This window comes from Hypanus sabinus, chromosome X2 (genome assembly GCF_030144855.1).
Source record: "Hypanus sabinus isolate sHypSab1 chromosome X2, sHypSab1.hap1, whole genome shotgun sequence".
In the NCBI taxonomy this organism is placed as follows: Eukaryota; Metazoa; Chordata; class Chondrichthyes; order Myliobatiformes; family Dasyatidae; genus Hypanus; species Hypanus sabinus.
The window spans coordinates 2,607,040-2,620,862 of record NC_082739.1 but is presented as its reverse complement, the minus strand read 5'-3'; positions in this window follow the sequence as shown (position 1 = coordinate 2,620,862).

Genomic DNA, 13,823 nt, shown 5'->3' with positions numbered 1-13,823 from the left:
AATGTCATAGGCAGAAGTGGAGGTTAATGAAAGGGAGGTTGGCATAGAATAGGCTGACATGCCTACATTCTGCAATTTTGTTCTCTGTCCTGCCCTTTTCGGATGAAAAAATATTACACTTTCTTCTCCCCATCCAACTCAACCTAGGAGTGCCACCACAAAGAAATCATTAACCAATTCATCAAGGCTGCCTTTGTCCACCTAGTCCATGTGTGACTTCACCAATTCTGAGCGATTACCACCATAACTTTCCAACAATTCCTGTAAATTATTTTTTACACTTTATCCTGATTGGCTCTTACTGTTAAGGAAACTGGAAATCATAGAAGTAACCCCTAACCTTTACTATTTCTAGTAACAACCCAAACCATTTTGACACCCTGATTTTCTGAGCTTAGATCATTCACCTTCATGAAGATAAGACCATCATCTGTAATACAGCCACACAGAACACACACTCACACACACACACACACACACACACACTCTCACACACACACTCTCACACACACACTCACACAGTCACACACACACACACACACACACTCACACAGTCACACACATAGTCACACACACACAGTCACACTCACACACAGTCACACACACACACACACACTCACACAGTCACACACATAGTCACACACACAGTCACATTCACACACAGTCACACACACACTCACACAGTCACACACACACACACACTCACACAGTCACACACACACACTCACACTGACACAGAAACAGACACGCACATATACACACACTCACAACCACAAACAAACACATACACATGCACACTCACCGAGACTCACACACGTATGGCCACAACACAGAGATGCAAACACATACTGACACAGACTCACACGTTTACATAAACACACACCCACTCTTACTCACACAGAAACACACACACAGACACACACACACAAATGCACACCCACAATCACTCACACACAAACACACACACACACACACACATACACACACCAACACAGACATAGACAAACACCCACACTCACATACTCTCACATACACAAGCCCACAGATGTACATACCCACACAGGCCCATATGCATACAGACACACACCCACACACAGAGACACAATACAAATACATACTCACCCACTCACACACACACACATACACAGACACACATACCCACAATCACTCACACAGCACATGACCCATACACACACAGACACACACATACACGTCCACACTCACATTTACTTCCTTCCATAGAAATGTAGAAACATAGAAAACAGGTGCAGGAGTAGGCCATTCGGCCCTTTGAGCCTGCACCACCATTCAGTATGATCATGGCTGATCATCCAACTCAGAACCCTGTAACTGCTTTTTCTCCATACCCCCTGATCTCTTTAGCCACAAGGGCCATATCTAACTTCCTCTTAAGTATAGCCAATGAACCGGCCTCAACTGTTTCCTGTGGCAGAGAATTCCACAGATTCACCACTCTCTGTGTGAAGAAGTTTTTCCTCATCTCAGTCCTAAAAGGCTTCCCCTTTATCCTTAAACTGTGACTCCTATTCCACTATTCCACATTCCACTCTTACTGCTTCACACCTTTCTCTTTAACTCTCAGTTTTTCAAATATATTTTTCTATCATACTAGTTAAATGCATTGGCATTTACAGTCGAATTACATTTCCTTATAATTGCATAATTAATTATGATTAAATTTTTAAACTGGTTTTAGCAACCTGTTAGTGTAGGAGCTGCATATAACTTTTAGCTCTTGAGGGATGTATTTTGGGTTTGCTGTCTCATCAAAATGAAGTTAGTGAGTGCAAGGAATGCATATCATTATTCAAAGCAAATAGATAAAATGCTCCCTCTTGTGCTATATCTTGGAGTTTGTCAAAATCGTTGACAAGACTAACTAAAAAATGAGTTGTTATTGAAGAACATTTCTTAGTTTCATTTCACATGTCAATTTGTAACTAACTGGAGAGCAAAAAATGAAATATATCTTCTCATAATTCTGTGTATTAAAAAATTTGTTGCAATTGTTAGCATCTTTACCTCAATGCCTTTACTTTCTGAGGAGGCTGAAGAAAAAAATTCTAAGTTCACAGTAAATTTATTATCAAAGTACACACATGTCACTACATACAATTCTGAGATTCATTTTCTTGTGGGCATACTCAATAAATCCAATAACCATATTAGAATCATTGAAAGATCACATCAACTCTGGAAGAAGATGGCACCAGTGAACAACACTACCAAAGGCGATAGCCTCAAGACAGGTCATGAAGCATCTCCTTTCACCTCTTTACATTTCAGGGGTGGTTCTGCTACTCTTGGAGCCTGTTATCTGCCTTCTGGTGTGTTTTTGGGCTGAGTGGGCAATCTGGCGCTTTGCTGTCTCCGAGAGGGTACCACAAGGCCGCGAGCAAAGTGTATGGCATGGAGGCCAGGAAGCCTGGAGACAGGGTGGTGGGTGGGGGCAATAGTGAACCCATGATCAACCCCATCTCTCACTGATCAAAGCACAAAGGGAGACTCAAACCATCAAGGAGGGTGCAGAGGTGAGCGGGTGTTCAACACCGTCTACCAGCCTCTCACTCGCTGCCAGGCAGCACATTCTAGACATCCACCACTCTTCACCAATCTTGGTATTATCTGCAAACTTACTAACCTACCCATCTGTATGTTCATCCAGGACATTTATGTACATCACAAACAGCACAGATTCCTGAGGAACTCCACTAATTACAGATCTCCAGCTCAAATAAATCCTTCCAATCACTACCCTCTGTCTTCTATCTGCAAGCCAGTTCTGAATCCAAACAGCCAATTCACCAGGGATCCCATGCATCTTAATCTTCTGGATTAGTCTTCCATGAGGGACTTGGACAAGTGCCTTACTAAAATCCATGTAGACAACATCCACTGCCCTACCCTTATCAATCTGTCTCATCACCGTGTCAAAAAACTCAATCAAGTTGGTACGGCACAACTTGCCCCGCACAAAGCCATGCTGGCTCTCCCTAATTAGGCCATGGGTTTCCAAACGCTCAAGTTTCCTAACCCTAAGAATTTTCTCCCGCAATTTCCCTACAACTGACATGAGACTCACCTGTCTGTAGTTCCTAGGATTGCTCCTTGTTCTCTGCTTAAATCTAATACAGGCGGGTGGGAAAGGTAAAGTGCTGGAGAAGAAGGAATCTGAGAAAGAGAGGAGAGTGGAGCATGGGAGAAAGGGAAGGAGGAGGAGACCCAGGGGAAGTAATAAGCAGCTGAGAAGAGGTAAAAGGTCAGAGTAGGGAATAGAGGAAGGGGGGAGAGGAAGGGGACTTTTTTACTGGAAGGAGAAATCAATATTCATGCCATCAGGTTGGAGGCTATCCAGATGGAATATAAGGTGTTGCTCCTCCAACATGAGGGTGGCCTCATCTTGGCATAAGAGAAGGTCGTGGACTGAGCTAATGAACTACAAGTGTAAAAAAGACCCTGATGGGAGTTGTACACAGACCTCCAAACAGTAGTAAGGAAGTGATCTACAAATTAGAATGAGAGATAGAAATTTCATGCCAAAAGGGCAATGTTACAATAGACATGAGAGACTTCAATATGCAGGTAGATTGGGAAAATCAGATTGATGCTGAATTACAGGAGGGGGAATTTCTAGAAAGCTTACTCGGTGGCTTTTTAGGGCAGCTCATGGTTGAGCCCACTAGGGGATCAGCTATTCTGGGTTGGGTGTTGTGTAATGAACCAGAATTGATCAGAGAGCTTAAAGTAAAAGAACGCTTAGCGGTAAGTGATCATAATACGATCAAATTCACCCTGAAATTTGAGAAGGAGAAGCTAAAGTCAGATGTATCAGTATTACAGTGGAGAAAAGGGAATTACAGAGGCATGAGAGAGGAGTTGGCCAGAGTTGATTGGAAAAGAACACTGGCAGGGATGATGGCAGAGCAGCAATGGCTGGAATTTCTGGAAGCAATTCAGAAGGTGAAGGATAGATACATCCCAAAGAGGAAGAAGTATTCTAAAGGAAAGATGACATAACTGTGGCTAACAAGAGATGTCAAAGCTGACATAAAGGCCAAAGAGAGGGCATATAATACAGCAAAAATTAGTAGGAAGTTAGAGGATTGGGAAGTTTTTAAAAACCAACGGAAAGCAACTAAAAAAGTCATTAAGAAGGTAAAGATGGAAATGAAATTAAGCTAGCCAACAATATTAAAGAGGATACCAAAAGTTTCTTCAGATATATAAAGCGTAAAAGAAAGGCAAGAGAAGATATTGGACTATTTGGAAAACGATGCTGGAGAGGTAATAATGGGGGACGAGGAAATGGCAGACAAACTGAAGAAGTATTTTGCACCAGTCTTCAATGTGGAATTCACTAACAGTATGGTGGAAGTTCCAGGTGTCAGGGGGCATGAAGTGAGTGAAGTTACCATTACCAGAGAGAAGGTTCTTGGGAAACTGAAAGGTCTGAAGGTAGATAAGTCACATGGTGTTCACACTAGGGCTCTGAAAGAGCTGGCTGAAGAGATTGTGGAGGCATTAGTAATGGTCTTTCAGGAATCACTAGAATGGTTTCAGAAGATTGGAAAATGGCAAATGTCACTCCATTCTTCAGCAGGGGAGAGAAGCAGAAGAAAGGATACCATAGGTTAGTTAGTGTGACCTCAGTAGTTGGGAAGATATTAAGGATGAGATCTCAGAGTACATGGAGGCACATGATAAAATAGGTCATAGTCAGCATGGTTTCCTCAAGGGAAAACCTTGCCTGAAAAATCTGTTGGAATTCTTTGAAGAAATAACAAGGAGGATAGACAAAGGAGAATCAGTTGATGTTGTGTGCTTGGATTTTCAGAAGGCCTTTGACAAGGTGCCAGACACGAGGCTGCTTAACAAGATGAGAGCCCTTGGTATTACAGGGAAGATATTAGTACAGACAAAGCATTGGCTGATTGGCAGGAGGCAAAGAGTGGGAATAAAGGGAGACTGTTTCTCCTACATCTCAGTCTGTAACAATAGACAATAGGTGCAAAAGTAGACCATTCGGCCTTTCGAGCCTGCGCCGCCATTCTGAGATCACGGCTGATCATCTACTATCAATACCCGGTTCCTGCCTTGTCCCCATATCCCTTGATTCCCCTATCCATAAGATACCTATCTAGCTCCTTCTTGAAAGCATCCAGAGAATTGGCCTCCACTGCCTTCCGAGGCAGTGCATTCCAGACCCCCACAACTCTCTGGGAGAAGAAGTTTTTCCTTAACTCTGTCCTAGATGTCCTACCCCTTATTCTCAAACCATGCCCTCTGGTACTGGACTCTCTCAGCATCTGGAACATATTTCCTGCCTCTATCTTGTCCAATCCCTTAATAATCTTATATGTTGCAATCAGATCCCTTCTTAATCTCCTTAATTCCAGTGTGTACAAGCCCAGTCTCTCTAACCTCTCTGCGTAAGACAGTCCGGACATCCCAGGAATTGACATCATGAATCTACTCTGCACTTCCTCTACAGTCAGGATGTCCTTCCTTAACCCTGGAGACCAAAACTGTACACAATACTCCAGGTGTGGTCTCACCAGGGCCCTGTACAAATGCAAAAGGATTTCCTTGCTTTTAACTCAATTCCCTTTGTAATAAAGACCAACATTCCATTAGCCTTCTTCTCTGCCTGTTGCACTTGCTCTTTCACCTTCAGTGACTGATGAACAAGGACTCCTAGATCTCTTTGTATTTCTCCCTTACCTAACTCTACACCATTCAGATAATAATCTGCCTTCCTGTTCTTACTCCCAAAGTGGATAACCTCACACTTATTCACATTAAATGTCATCTGCCAAGTATCTGCCCACTCACTCAGCCTATCCAAGTCACCCTGAATTCTCCTAACATCCTCATCACTTGTCACACTGCCACCCAGCTAGGTATCATCAGCAAACTTGTTGATGTTATTCTCAATGCCTTCAACTAAACCATTGATGTAAATCGTAAACAGCTGTGGTCCCAATACTGAACCCTGTGGCACCCCACTAGTCACCACCTGCCATTCCGAGAAACACCCATTCACCGTTACTCTTTGCTTTCTATCTGCCAACCAGTTTTCTATCCATGTCAATATCGTCCCCCCGATGCCCTGAGCTCTGATTTTACCCACCAATCTCCTATGTGGGACCTTATCAAATGCCTTCTGAAAATCGAGGTAACCTACATCCACTGGATCTCCCTTGTCTAACTTCCCAGTTACATCCTCAAAAAACTCCAACAGATTAGTCAAGCATGATTTACCCTTGGTAAATCCATGCTGGCTCAGCCCAATCCTATCACTGCTATCTAGATATGCCACTATTTCATCCTTAATAATGGACTCTAGCATCTTCCCCACTACTGATGTTAGGCTGACAGGATGATAGTTCTCTGTTTTCTCCCTCCTTCCTTTCTTAAAAAATATGGCTTGTCATATGAAGAGCGTTTGATGGCTCTATTCATTCAAATTCTAAAAAATGAGGGGTGACCTCATTGAAACACATTGAATGGTGAAATGTTTTGATAGAGTGAATGTAGAGAGGACGTTTCCTATGGTGGGAGAGTTTAAGGCCAGGGAACACAGCCTCAGAATAGAGGAGCGTCCTTTTAGAACAGAGATGAGAAAGTATTTCTTTAGTCAGGGAGTGGTGAATCTGTGGAATTCTTTGGCACAGGCAGCTGTGGAAGCTGAATCTTTATGTATACTTAAGGCAGAGGTTGATAGGTTCTGGATTGGTCAGGGCATGAAGGGATACAGGGAGAAGGCAGGAGACTGGGGCTGAGAGGAAAATTGGATCAGGCATGATGAAATGGCAAGCAGACTCGATGGACTGAATGGCCTAATTCTGCTCCTACAGCTTATCGTCTTATGGACATGTTGGAACTGGATTGGAAATCAGAATTAAAATATTTGGCCACTGGGAAGTCCCACTTGGGCCGGATGGCGCAGAGATGCTCGATGAAGTGGTCCCCCAACTTCTGACAGGTCTCACCAATGTCGAGGAGGCCACACTGGGAGTACTGGACTCAATAGCAGATTCACAGGTGAAGTGTCACCTCACCCTGAATGGTAGTGAGGGAGGAGGTGAATGGGCAAGTCTATTACTTCAGCCACTTGCAGGGATAAGTGCTTGGAGGGAGATTAGTGGGGAGGGACAAATGGACTAGGGAATCATGGAGAGAGTGATCCCTGTAGAAAGCAGAGAGAAGTGGGGAGGTAAAGATATGCTTAGTGGTGGGATCCCTTTGGAGATGGTGGGAAATAGCAGAGGATAATGTGTTGGATGCAGAGGCTCATGGGATTGTAGGTAAGGACAAGAGGAACTTTATCACTGAGAGAATTCTGGAAAATGTAGTCAGATTTAAATATAGATGATATTTTCCATGACAGAGAAAGATATCAACAAAGTAGAGGTGGGTGAGAAAAGATTGTATTGGTTTTACCAGTAATTTCTAATCTTGTTTGCCAAGCAGATAAATTCAAAACCCTTCTCAATTCTTTTTCAGCCCAATATGCAGTATTTCTGAATATGGCCACTAGATGGAACACCATGCAAAATGCAGAAAGCCAGCCAGCACACAACTGGAGACATGCACAATTTATTTTTTTCAAACGAGATGATACATAGTTTTATTTTCATGAGTGCCAAGTATGCAAATATTGCCAATGTGCACTGACAAATGCCAAGACCCAAGTCATTGACTCATTCACCTGCTGTTCTATCCCGCTATTATCAGAATCTTGAGTGGACATATTGTACAATACGATGCATTCGTGACCTCGCAATCTATGTTATCTTGCACATTATTGTTTACCTGCACTGCATTTTCTCTGTAGCTGTTGCACTTTATTCTGAATTATCATTTTACCTTATTCTACCTCAATGCAGTGTATGAACTGTATGCCAGACAAGTTTTTCCACTGTATCTTGAAACATGTGACAAAAATAAACCAGTATCAATACTGAACATTGGAGTGAATAGCCTTATGATAAAAGCCCATGATATGAATTCTCTATCAACTTGATCTACTGTCTCTCCCAGCCTCTCCGCCACAGCCAACATTGAGATCCTTGAGAACATGGACAAATTTCCATCTCTAGAGGGCTGTCTCTCCACAAAAGCCGATCTCAGTGATGATGCTGTTCACTTCCCAGCACGAAGAGTTTGAAGATCAAACCCAACACAAAGCTCCTGATCTCCTGGACACTAATGAGCCCTGCCCTTCAGCCTCTATCAGAAACTGACATGGTCACCATCAAAAACCAAAGAATTGCTAACAATCTTTTAAAATAATTAGTGAACCAGTCTCGATGTTCTCTCCCAAGTCAACATCCCCAGCATCAATTTTCTGATTTCGCTCAGCCAGCACCAATGGACAGGTGATGTCATTCACATCCCCAACATTGAATGCCTAAACACACACTGCTCCATTGAGGCAAGAAATTACCTGGCAGACAGAGTATACATTCCAAGGACCAATTCCTCACCAATTTGTGCAAACCTTTGGACAGTGCTGGTTAGAATGGAAAGGGACCATCCATGAACGGACTGGGAATTCTGAGTCCTTCTGATGGGAACCAGCAAAGACCAATCACAAATAACATCATATACAAACACCTCTCTAAAGAAAAGAAATTGAGTACACGTATCCCTGAGCTCCTGTGTTTTTCTTTCAATTAATTTTTGGAGTTACAAAATGTAACAGTGGTGATGAGTAAGTTTTAAAATTGACCTGAGACAACTTGCTACCCTCTGAAGAACAGCGTGTTTGTTCTTCTCAAGGGGAGAGAGACATATGAGTAAAAAAAACAAGTGTTTCTTTGGAAGGGAAGAGCGATAGCTAAATTTTAAAAAAAGACAGAAAACAGATTAAATTCACGGCTTCATAAACCAGTTGATAATAATAATAATCTTTTTTTTAAAAGCTGAAACATCTTGCTATGTCAGAAAGACAGATACATTTGATTGCACAACAGATAACTAGATAATGTACACTGAACCAATTGAGCGGTATTTTGAAGAAATGAAATAGCCAATAAAATACAAATGCCAGTGTTACTGAGTGCAATAGGTGGAAAAACCTTCAGTTTGCATAGGAGTTTAACTGCTCCAACCAAACCAGCTGAAATGAGTTTAGTGGATATTATGAATGTAATGCAGGAACACTTAGAACCAAAATCATTGTTAATTGTGGAACACTTTAGGTTTCCTAAGTGGAATCAAAAGGAAGGGTAGTCCATTTCAGAGCAAGTGGCTGAATTGTAAAGATTGTCTGAGCATTGTCAGTTTGGTCATGGTCTTAATGATACACTGAGAGATCATTTAGTTTGCTGAATCTTACAAGAAACCATTCAAAAATGGCTCCTAACTGAAGCTCAGTACACATTTAAAAGAGCAGTTGAAATCACTGTATCAATGGATACAGCAGCCAGAGATGCAATTGAGTTGCAGTTAAGAATGATAGTGAACATGAACAAAATAGCAATGTCTAAACAGAAGCCAACCTGGCCAAAAAAAATTGTGTTTACTATTGTTGCAGAGGCTCACAGACAACAGACCGATGCAGGTTTAAAGGCGAAACTTGAAGAAGATGCAACACATAGAAAGAGCATGTTCGAGAGACAAAAATAAATAGACTGCACAGGGAAGAGAGAAGGATAAAAAGTCAAGTTGCAGTTACAAAAAAAAGCACTGATCTGCATGCTTGATGAAAAATCTGATAATGATGAGAGTGACATAGGGTTGGGTAGCCTTAAGATTTAGAATTTAGACTATCATTTAGAATGATAGAGTCATAGAAAAGTACAGCACAAATATAGGCCCTTTGGACCACCTAGTCCATGCTGAACTATTTAAACTGCCTACTCCCACTGACCTGCACCGGGACCACAGCCCTCCACACCCCTGACATCGATGTAACTATCCAAACATCTATTCAACACTGAAATCAAGCTTGCATGCACCATTTGTACTGGCAGCTCATTCCACACTCTCATAACTCTCTGAGTGAAGAGGTATCACCTCATGATCCCCTTAAGCTTTTCACCTTTCACCCTTAATCCATGACCTTTGGTTATAGTCCCACCCAATCTCAGTGGAAAAAGCCCACTTGCTGTCTATGCCCTCATTATTTTGTAAACCTCTATCAAATCTCCTCTCTATCTTCTACTTTCTAAAGAATACAGTCCTAACTTATTCAATCTTTCCTTATAACTCAGGTTCTCCAGTACCCGGCAACAGCCATGTAAGTATTCTCCACAGTCTTTCAACCTTGTTTACATCTTTCCTGTAGATGGGTGACTAAAACTGCACACAGTACTCCAAATGAGGCCTCACCAACGTCTTGTACAACTTCAACATAACATTCCATCTTCTGTGTTCAATACAATGAGTATGAAAGCCAATTCACACAAGTGTGAATTCTGTAAACCAAGCATCACTTACTGTGGCCACACCATTGACACACAAACATTGCTGAGAAAATTCAAGCAGTGGTGGATGCCCCAAGCCCTCAGGACATGTGACTGTTGCAGTCCTTTTTAGGATTTATCAATTACTATAATAGGTTCCTACCAAATCTAGCTACTGTGCTCCACCCCTTGAACGCATTACTGCAGACAGGGAAGAATTGGCAATGGACAAAGCAGAGTGAGGTGGCTTTCCAAAAGACAAAGGAAATGGTGATGTCAGACACTGTACTCACACACGTTATGATCCACGTTGTCTAGTGAAGCTTGCCTGTGATGTCTCGCGTTACGGTATGTATTGGTGCAGTGATGTCACACGTTATGAGTGATGGAAGAGAAAACCCCATAGCCTTTGTATCACATTCCCTTACCGCTGCAGAGAAAAATAAGGCACAGATTGACAGAGAGGCCTTGAGTCTGGTTTTGGGTGTGAAACATTTCAACCAGTACTTGTATGAGAGAGAGTTTACTCTCATTGTTGATTATCAACCACTCGTGTCCATTTTCAATCCAGAGAATGGTGTTCCAATAACAGCAGCAGCACAAATGTAGAGATGGGCTCTGTTTCTTGGAGGACACAACTACAAGATCAAATTCAAGAGGTCAACTAATCATGGAAATGCTGATGGATCGTCCCATTTACCATTGGCAAACGAAATACGTGAAATATTTACAAAAGATGTCAAACCTCCAGGCATATTCTTCCCAATGTGAATCAAATGTCTCTCTATTATGGTCTTATTGCCTTACGTGGGGATTGGGAGTTGTTGTGCCATCCAAGCTGAGAGCTAAAGTGTTGGAGAAGCTACATGCTAAACATGGTCAAAATGAAAGCGTTGACTCAAAGCTTTGCTGATCAGCAGACTGAGCAGCTTGCCACGCACTGTTCGGGATGCCAACACGTCCAGAAGAAAGTTGTCCAGGGATGTAAGAACCGTTTCCAACAGTCCCAGAGACAGCTCCTACAACCAACATGGAGGAGGCCCCAGAATCTGAGATTATTTTGCAGCCACAAGGCTCATCTGCCAAGCAGAGTGATTCCCCTTGTCAGGAAGGACGTTAACCCCACAAGAGTAAGATATCCTCCACAGGGATTAAATCTTTAGGCCTGAATGGGACAAATGAAAATTTCCTGTGCTGTGGAAGTCTATATAGTGTAGTAGTTGTATTATATAGTATGCTGTGCGTACACAGTGACCAGAGAGCAATAAGTTACATATTTGAGTGGAGACGCATTCTATATTGAGCTGGGGTTTACAGCTAAGCAGGGAGGAGCATTGTGTATTTAATATTTCAATAATGTTGTAAATATATTGTTTTATGAAGCATTCTTTGTTTACTTGCATAATTCATTATGGGTTATATGTCATAATATGGTTATATGTCATTATGGGTTATATGTCATTTTGCCACCACATCATATGTGAACACCTAACTAAAGAAAAGAAACTCAGTACGCATGCGTCCCTGCTCCAGTGTTGTTCTTTCAATTAGTTTTTAGAGTTATCCAACATAACAGAAAGGGGAGAAATTACCAGAAGTTAGAGAAATCAATGTTCATGTCATCAGATTGGAGGCTGCCCAGGCGGAATATAAGGTGTTGCTCCTCCAATCTGAGTGTGACCTCATCATGGCAGTAGAAGAGGCCATGGACTGACATGTCAGAGTGACACTGGGGAATGGAATTAAAATGGAATTAAACCAGCAGTAAATCCTGCTTGTTGTGGATGGCGCAAAGGTTCTTGACAAATATAGAATATATAAATTGTTACAAGGATTTACACTGACTAAAATCATCCATCCCATATCAATTACCTCCAGCCTCAGATGTGATAGTCATAACAGCTCCTTCAGGCAAGTCATGTTTGACCCAAGGGAAATATCTGAGAAGAAAATCATGATCTCAAGAGCTATTGCTTTACCTTATGAAGCTAGTTTCTCTAGGTTTCACCAGTTTTGAATGCACAATTTAAACTTGCCCATGGATTACCTTTATGTTTTGTTCATCTGGAGATGTGTTACTGGCTTCAGTGGCCTTTTTTCACCTGGCTAGTCTAGTGTGAGTCATCCAGGAGCCCTCATCAGCTAAGAAGCAGCTACTCAGATCAAGGTGACTAGATGGAATCAACTCCATTGGAACTTAAAACTAAATCAATAACTTCTCACGTCATTCAGAATCTTGCTTTGATAGATGTGTTTATTCTCCTTCATTAATTACACAATTATTTGAAAATTACTTATCGAAGTTATAAATTGTAGATTTGTCACTCTTTCAATCATAAATCTAAATCAAAGCTACAATAAACAATTGTAATTTATCATTAATTCATTAATTAATTTACTTATAGGTACAGCACAGTAACAGGCCTTTCCTGTCAACGAGCTCGCCCTGCCCAGTCACACCCATGGATCAATTAACCTACTAACCAGTACACTTTTGGACTGTAGGAGGAAGCAAGAGCACCCAGAGGAAACCCACGTGGTCATAGGGAGAACATTCATACTCCTTACAGACAGTGGAAAAATTGAACCTGGCTTACCAGCACAGTATTAGCATTATACTACTGTGCCACCCAAATTGAATTTTTAAAAGTTACAGTGAAGGCATCAAAATAGGCAGTGGTGATGCTGTACTACCTGAACACAACCAGTGCAACAGCAGTGGGTGGGAAGGTAACTGACCAAAAGACCATAAGACTTAGGAGTCTGCTCTGCCATTTGATCAAGGCTGATTTATTAACCCAGCTCTATGACTTTCTCCCCGTCACCTTTGATGTCCTGACAAATCAAGCTTTAAATGTACATAAAGACTTCACCTCCACAGTCGCGTGTGGCAATGAATTCCACAGATTTACCACTCTCTGATTCAAGAAATTCCTCCTCATCTCTGTTCTAAGTGGTTCTTTGGTGCTGGAGTGGAAATTTAATCTTGAGCAAGTAATTTTGCGGAGCAACTTTGATTATTCACGATGGATCATGGGTGTAGACAGCTGCCAAATCATGCAGAATAAAATGGGGACAGAAGGGTTCAGGTATGTTTCAGTCATGTAGACATGGTCAAGAGATTCAGTTGTTGTTCAGACCAAACATCAGAATGGGGAAGAAATGTGATCTGAGTGACTTTGACTGTGAAATGATTGTTGCTGCCAGACAGGGTGGTTTGAGTATCTCAGAAACTGCCGATCTCCTGGGATTTTCACACACAACAGTCTCTGGAGTTTACAGTCTCTGGTGTGAAAAACCCAAGAAAAAACATCCAGTTCTGTGGGTGAAAACACCTCGTTAATGAGAGAAGTCAGAGGAGAATGGCCAGACTGGTTCAAGCGAACAGGA